Here is an 8,433-nt window from a genome sequence, read left to right as displayed (position 1 = left end):
CAAATCAGCTCAGTGACAGTGTGGAAATATCCAGTGACAGTGTGGAGATTCCCAAATCAGCTCAGTGACACTGTGGACATTCCCAGTGTCAGTGTGGACATTCCCAGTGACAGTGTGGAGATTCCCAAATCAGCTCAGTGACACTGTGGACATTCCCAGTGACAGTATGGAGATTCCCAATCCAGCTCTGTGGTAGCTGAGTTAATCCATGAGGATTTGCAGCTGCTTTGGGAATATCCAGGGGGCAGACCCCAAGGTTTTTGGCCAGTGCAATGAGTTGGAGCATCTCAGATCCAATGCCAGTGGAGAGACTTTGGCATAAATAAGGTCATGAATCACAAAATCTGAACTTGAGTTTTGGCTTCTTCCAGCTGAAGGCTGAGGTGGTTTTGAGGAGTGATGGGAAATCACAGCTCCTGCTGGACCTGCTCCATGGAGAGGGGACCTCAGTCTGTCACCTGCCACTCCAGCTGCAGGGTTTTTTGGCTGTGAGGTCTCAGGGCAGCTCCTGCAGGGCCTGGGTTCAGCGTGGGGGCTCTCAGTGCCAAAATCCACCAGCAGAATTCCTTGGGATGCAAAGCAAAGGCATTGGAATCTCAGCCACCTCAACCCAGAGTCAGCTGGCACCAAGGGCCCTCCACAGAGAGCTCAGCATTGGGGCCAGACCTCCCAGAGGCTGGCTTGGACACGTCCATCAGGTGATGACCATCACAGTGCCCTCCTGGTGACCCTTTCACACTGCTTTGAAAGAGGAGCTGTCACACTAAAAAGTAATTTTTAAGCAATCAATGGATTTTAATTAAATCCTTAACTGGCTTGCTTTGCTTTTCGTGGATTTCCATGGTTTCTCACTTGCTGCTGAAGATTTTCTTTTGTACTAACCTGAGGCTCTGATCCCACCTCTGTGGGCATCTCATCAGCATCTCCTTGGCAATAGAGGTTTAGGAAGAAACTAAACCAGGTACCAGCACAGAGCCACAAAAAGGCTGAATTTGGTCAGCCTCAGCTCACAGCTCACATCTCAAAGCTGATCTGCCAAAAAGCTGATTTCTTTCACCCTGGAGTCATTGATCCCCCAGAGCTGCCCTCCACCAGAGCTTGGTGGCACAGCTGGAAGAGCTTGGGTTGGTTTTCCTGGAGGTTTGGGAGATAATGAGGAATGGGGTAAAACTGAATTTCATTTTAGAAAGGAAAGACCACAAGCAGTTTCTGCAATGATGGAAATGGCTGCCACAGCCCCTGCTGTCTGGTGTGGCAGCTCTTCCTTTGCATCAGCAACATCTGCCCCCAGCTTGTGCTGTTCTGATGGGTTTGGGTATGGGAAAGGGAGAATTCACCCCTGGGAACAACCTTGCTGCTTGTTTTCCTCAGACATGGGGTGAGGTGTGTCAGGGAGGGCAGGGGAGGGACAGAGTTCCCAGTTTCCCATCCTTGCCAGCACTGGAGGTGGGATTTCCCTGTTGTTTTGTGCTCTTTGGAGCCCGTGGTCAGGCAGGGAGGGAGATGAACCCTCCCCACCAGGACCCTGCAGCCACAGTGACCTAGAGGAGGTTCCACAGGAATCTGTTCCACTGAGAGCTCCCTGCAGGTCCTGCTGGGGCTGTTCTGTCCATGGAATTCAGGTTGGAAAAGACCTTGCAGGTCATGGATCCCATGGCTGTGCCATGGTCCTGTGCTGTGAGCTGAGCTGACTCCAGATTCCAATTCCTGCTCCTCTCCAGTTGTTGTGAGTTCAGGCTCCCAGGCTGGCAGATGTTGTTTGGGGTGTTCACAGGATTGCATCCTGCAGGGATTGCTAAACAGAGCAGGAGCTGCTGGCCAGGCACTTCCATACCCACTGGGTTCCTCTTTCTAAATGTACCCTTCCTCCAGCTGGGAGGGGAACCAGCCCTGCAAGAACCAGGGGGATTTATGTCATCATGATGGACTTTTAATGATTTTATTTTTTAAAACTTCCTGCAGAATTTGCAGTGGTTTCCATCTCAGACACCGTGTTCTGGTAAACAGGCTTTTGTTTGGAACAGCCCCCTTGGTGGCCATGGAGTTCAAAGGGACTCTGGCACAGTTGAACAAACTTTAAAGGCCCTTCAGCTGGGCTGGAACTCCTGGGGAGTGGCTTTGTTGTTGTCCAAGGCCTCTCCCAGTGGGTGGCTCAGGCAAGGGAATAAATTGGGCTCCTCCAGGGGCTGCTCCGTGGTGGGTCCAGGCAGGGGCAGTGGGGCTGGTCCCTGGAGCTGTGACTTCCCAGCCCTGAGGGATTTTCCCAGTGGCAGTGCCCTGGTCTGGCTGCAGGGAATCCCAGGGAATGTTTCCACTCAGCCTGGGAAGGTACCTGTGCTTTCAGCTCTGGGGCTTTAATGGAAAATCAAATTACAAAACAAATCCTTGAGGAAACTGCCAAACGTTGTCCTTACACAACTTGGGCTGCTCCCGTGGGATGCCAGCTCTTCCTCCCTCCACTCTGCAACCTCCTGACTCAAACTGGGAAAGGGCTGGAATCAAACAGCTCCTGGAGCTTGGGAAAGGGCAGCCCCAGGGCAGGGTGGCTCCAGGCTGGTGCTGAGCTCTGGCTGGGACCCCAGGGACTGAATCCCAGCCTGTGCCTCAGCCAGAGCCAGCCATGACTGGTGCCAAGGAGGGAGATCCTGCAGGGATGGGAATCTGCTCCTCCATCCCTGCAGGGCTGGGAATCTGCTCATCCTGCAGGGGTGGGAATCTGCTCATCCTGCAGGGATGGGAATTGCTCATCCTGCAGGGCTGGGAATCTGCTTCCTCATCCCTGCAGGAATGGGAATCTGCTCCTCATCCCTGCAGGAATGGGAATCTGCTCATGGGACGCAGATTCTGCTCCCTCATCCCTGCAGGAATGGGAATCCACTCATCCTGCAGGAATGGGAATCTGCTCCCTCATTCCTGCAGGAATGGGAATCTGCTCCTCATCCCTGCCAGGACATCCTGGAGACCTCGGTGCTGAGGGAAGCTCCAGGGGCTCCTCATTCTGGGTGTCTCCTTGAGGAGTTACACCCAGGAAGGTGCTGGCTTTGCCTGGGCTCGAGTTCTTCCCAGTTGGAACTGGAACTGGAACTGGGTAGGGAATGTGTGGGGGATGCTGCTGAGCTCCCACTGGATGATGCAGTGGTAGGAAACGTGGCTTGGGGTCGGTGATCCCAAAGGATCCCATAGCCAGAGGATTATTCCTTGCCTGAGAAGGGGTGTTGCTTCCTCCAGCTGTGGAAGTGGTAATGAGTAAAAATAAAAAGTATTTTTTTAAACACTGAATTAATTTCTAAACTGCCTAAAAGAGACTTTATAGCTACACCTGAGTTCTTCCCCAGGGCTGATGTTCAGCCCAGCACAGGGACTCCCCCTCATCCTGGGGTGTGGCTGTGCTGGGATCAACATCAGGCAGGGAAAAAGCTCCTGGTTTGTTCAGAGGATGGGGCAGGTCCATGTCCCACAAAACCCTTGGGGAGGGAGGATCCTGAGGGGTTCCCAGACCTCACTCCCACCCTCAGAACAAAGGGAGGGTGACCTCCACTCCCTGTGGAGAATCTGACTTTTCAGACACTTTGCTTTGTATTTTTGTTGTTTTTTTAAACACAGGAAAAAAAAAAAGAAAAGCTCTTAACACACACAAGAAAACCTGAACCTGATTTATGATTTTGTTATATTTGGTTGCTTTAAAAAACCTGTTTTACTAATTTAAATATATCTGTAGATGACACTATATTTATTTGAAAGGGGTAAATATCTTTTAGTCTTAATTCTTCTCCAGTAAGCGCTGTGTATCCCAATGTTTGTGTTCCTGGCAGCACAGCAATTCCACTGACTGAGGGCTGGGCAGCCAGCAGCTCCTGAATCCAATGGCCTTGGACAACAAGATGTCTCTTGCAATGTAATTCTTTTTTTTTTTTTTTTTGTAGTATTTCTTGATTCTTTTATGTCTGCGGTTTAACAAATCTGTTCAATGTTTGGGTTGTTCTATGTTTTGAGTTGTTTTGTTTTGTTTTTTTTTAACAAAGAAAGCTGAATTACAACACTCTGGTTGCTGGTCTTTGCCTCAGAAAATTTTCTTTTTCCACATCCATCAGCACCTGGGTTTCCCAATATTCCTTTTGCAGCTGGATTTAGGAGCAATGAGAGCTCCATGCCTCCACCTCCATCCTCCTTTTTAAATTCTAGATCATTTTCCTGAGGTTAAAACTGAGGGAATGGGGAAGTGGGAGAGCTTTGGGCACGAGGAGGGAGCAGGGGAGGAATATCCCAATTCCCAGGGTGTGTCCATAGTTCTGTGCAGCAAAGGGAATGTCCAGCAGGAGGAAGGGACCACGTTTTTATGGGAAAAGTGCTGCAATTCCTCTCCCCTGTCCATTCCAGGCTGGAGAGGAGGAGTTTCAGTGGGAAAGGAGCAGGGCAGGGATGCTCAGGCTCCCAGGGGTTGGTGCAGGATTTGATTTTGGGTTGCAGAGGGTCAGAACTCCAAGGTTTTCCTTCCTAAAGGAGAGGGTGGTGCTGGGGGTGTTCCCTTGGGACACAAACACATCCCAGAGGAAGAAATGGGCAGGAAAAGCTGTGGGGAAATCCCAATGAAGTGGGACTTGAGTGCTACCACATGGGCTGAGCAAATGTCACACAAATTCCACAGGTATGGTATGACAAGGAGGGACTCACTGAGCTTCCCCTGGGGTTTGGAAAAGGGAATTCTTGTTTGGGAGAGAGGGAGCACTGACAGAAGTGGTTACTAACAGAGGGAGCTCTGCAGGGCTCACCCCGGGATCATCTCCTGGAAAAGGAGATGGACAGGCTGGAGAATGAGGAAACTCAGAGCTAGGGAGTGAAATCCCACTGGATCTGAGCAATCCCCACGGATCTGTGGGATGCTGCTCCAGCCCCAGCAGTGACCCCTCAGGGCTGGGCTCTGGGTGGGAGCAGGAGAGGACCTGGACACCCAACAAAGGCAGGAAATGTCTGCACCCCCTGGGGCTGGGGATGTGCTCAGAGCTCTTTGCTTTGTGCGCTGAATTAATTTCCCACAGCGCAGACAAAAGGGTTTTTATCTGGGGGGCACTCTGTGAGTCCAGGGCAAACCTGGGGTGGGATCACACTCCTGCTCCATGCATTCCCTGCAGATCACCATTGTTGTCACCAGACTGGGCCCTTTGGCTCCTGCTTCCCCTGGTGCCACTGTGCCCTCACAGAACCATGGAGTGACCTCAAAGCTCATCTTGTTCCCACCAGCCCAGGTTGCTCCAAGCCTCTTGAACACCCCCAGGGATGGAGCAGCCACAGCAGAGAACAGACGTGGATTCACAGTGGTGCCAGTGTGGCAGAGGGAGGCTCCTGGAGGGTTTTTCCTGGAATGGGAGCCACATGTGGCCCCAGCATGGTCCAGACACGTCCCCAGCTCTGCTCTTGTGGCTGCTGGGTTTGTCCTGGGGCTGGAGGTGCTGGGAGAGGGCAGCACATCCCTCTGGAAAACACACAGCGAGCAAGGCTGACATTTTCCCACCCTCAGACCAAACCCAGGATATTTTCTCCCCAAAGCCAGGAGCTGCTGTGTGGGAGGGCTGTGGAGAACACAGGGAATGCCACCAAGGAAGGGTGAGCCCTTGGAGCAGCAGGTGAGAATGTCCCAGCACTGGAGGGAATTGCAAAACCCATAAAACTGTTGTTCCTTTGAAGATTTGTGTGCAAGATGAAAGGCCCTAAATCTGTTTGGGTTGGGAAGAAGCCACTGAAGGGTGGGTGTGACACGGGCCTGGAGCAGCTTCAAGGGTGCACAGATAAATTAAAACAAGGAGCTGACAGGGAATTGTGGCTGGAACCAATAAAGGGATCCTGGGAGGGAAATAAATTCATACAGTGAAAATGAGCTCCAGGTATGAGGGAAATTGGAGACCAGGAGAATTGATGTTGACAAACTTCCTTGAAGCAAAATAACACCCAGCAACAAAATTGTTCCTTTAATATTGAGGCTATGGAACTGCCTCAAGGGGTTTTTTTTACCATTTTTTTAAAGGAGTTGCTGATTTTAACCTGCAAAGCCATGAAATAAAGGTGTCTCTCCAGATGATTTTGCTGGAGACTTATTTTTATTTAATTTATTTATTTTTTAGCTGTCAGAGCTCAGCAGCACAGGTTTTTCATGGAAAAATGGGTGTTAAAGATCTTTAACAAAAGGATCTATTCAACTCCCTGATTCCAGACCCTGAAATGTAAGAGGGATTTTTCAGAGATTTCTATAAGGATTTTTCCCCTGCATAATTCCTGGAGATGCAAATTTCCTGCCTGTCTTGGGCTGCAATTCTCCCAGTGGGGTGGGCAGGACGAAAATCCACGGAAACCACCGTTGTTTCTGGCTGTGCCTCAGTTTCCCCTGCTGGGAAAGGTCTTGCTCATGTTCCCAGAACAGACTGAAAGCTCTGTCTCAATCAGCTGGGACAATAAATGCTGGAAATTCCCCTGCTCTTCATCCAAGCTGCACAACGGGAAAGATGAATCCCTCCATCGAATCAGAGACCAGGGAAGCAAGAAATGGCAATTCCTGTTGCCTGAGCCTCTTTCCTGATTTAATTAATGTCCTGATTTAATTAATGTCTTTCAGCTGCTGTCCTGGGGTGGCCATGCTGGACCCTGTCCCCAAAATCCAGTTTGCAAGCAGGGTTTGCTGGGAAAATGTCCCTGTTGCCTCAGGCTAGTGCAATGCAAGCCTTGGAGAGCCTGTTCTGGATTTGGGGGAGCTGAACCCAATTATGCATACAAGCACCTGGAGCTGTGGCAGCCAGCAAAGAGCTGGGATGGAGCTGGGAGGCAGCAGGAGTGAGGGACAGTGCCCAGGAGATGGGAACAGCAGGATTATGGACACATTATGTAGGGAAAATAATTATTTTTTTAATTAAGAGCTCTTTCCAACATCTCCTTTTGGAAGTGGTTCCCTGCCTCCCTCTGCAGCCAGGGCAGGAGCTCTGCAATGTCCAGCTCCTGCTCTCCCAGTGTTTCTGCATGAGTTGGCATCACTTGTCACTGTGTGTGTCCCCCAGGGTGACAGGGACAGCTCACAGAGCCACCCCAGGCTCAGGGTGCATTTGGCCATGCCTGGCCAGGCCCCAGGAGGGTTTGGGATATTCTCCACCACAGAGAGCCTGGCAGGGCTGAGATCCCAGGGACTGAGCAGGAGCTTCACCCCCACCCTGCTCCTGGCACAGGCACCAGGGCCCCTCCAGCCATTAGAATTGTGTTTTAGCTGAGCTGGTGACTCTGTGCTCCCAGGTTCAACAAGCAGCAGCTCATTGCAGCCTTCAGAATCATTGCAGCCCTCAGAACCATGGAATGCTTGGGGCTGGAGGTTAAATCTCACCCATCTCCACGGGCAGCTCCCATCCCACGTGTCTGCATCGTGCCAGCATCACCAGGGACCTCTCCAGAGACTGTCACAGCATCAGGTGACAAATCCTGCAGCCTCCCAGAATTACCCCAAAGGAGCGATAGGAATGAAAGGCACAGAGCCCTGAGCCTAAGCAAACCCTCGGGATGTTGCAATATTCCAGGAGTGTGGTGAGCTCCACTTTGGAGCCATTTCCTGCCTGGTTTGGTCAACACCTCCAGGAGCCTGGCTCTGCTCTCAGTGAGGTCATTTCTGCTCTGACTTGCCCAGAACAGCAGGGGCTGCCCCTCTGCTCACGCAGCTCCTCACTTGTGTAACCAGCAGGAGCCTCATCCCTTGGGCTGCACAGGAATCAGGTCTGGGCACCTCAGGAATTCGGGAGCTCTGTGCTGCAATGAGCTGCTGCATGTTGGAGGTGGGAGCACAGAGCCAGCAGCTCAGCTAAAACACAATTCCATGGCTGGAGGGGCCCTGGTGCCTGTGCCAGCAGCAGTCCCTGGGATTTCAGCCCTGTGGTGGAGAATATCCCAAACCCTCCTGGAGCCTGTGAGGACCTGAAGGAGATTCCTGCTGGCCCCAGCTTCCAAAAGCAGCCAAAAGGCACCAGGGCAAAAATTACTGTTGCTGGTCAGTTTTTTCTTGAGAATGAACATTTGGGGATGGAAAAATCCTTTTCTCCTCTGTTTGTGATTGTTTTCTTTATGTACCTCTAATATTTTCTGGAAAATCCAGAAGCCTGGTATCACCTGGTGGCTCTAAAGCCAGCAGCCCATGGAACCTTTCTGGGGAAGATGAAGCTGAAGGTTTTGGGGTTATCTCAGCTTTTCCTGCATGTCTGGAGGCAGCTGGATCTTTCCATGATATTCCTGATGGACTGCAGGAATTGCAGGGCTGAGCTCTCTGCTGGTGACTGCAGTCTCCTGTCTGTCTGTCTGTCTGTCTGTCTGTCTGTCCACGGCCTTGCTCCTGCTAAATGGGATTTATCCCTGTGCCAGCACTGGGTTTGCATTAAGGGAAAAAAAGCCCCATAATCCACACTGACAAAGTTG

The sequence above is a fragment of the Ammospiza nelsoni genome, chromosome 13 (assembly GCF_027579445.1).
Source record: "Ammospiza nelsoni isolate bAmmNel1 chromosome 13, bAmmNel1.pri, whole genome shotgun sequence".
NCBI classification, from domain to species: Eukaryota; Metazoa; Chordata; class Aves; order Passeriformes; family Passerellidae; genus Ammospiza; species Ammospiza nelsoni.
Note: the sequence above shows the minus strand (reverse complement) of the source record.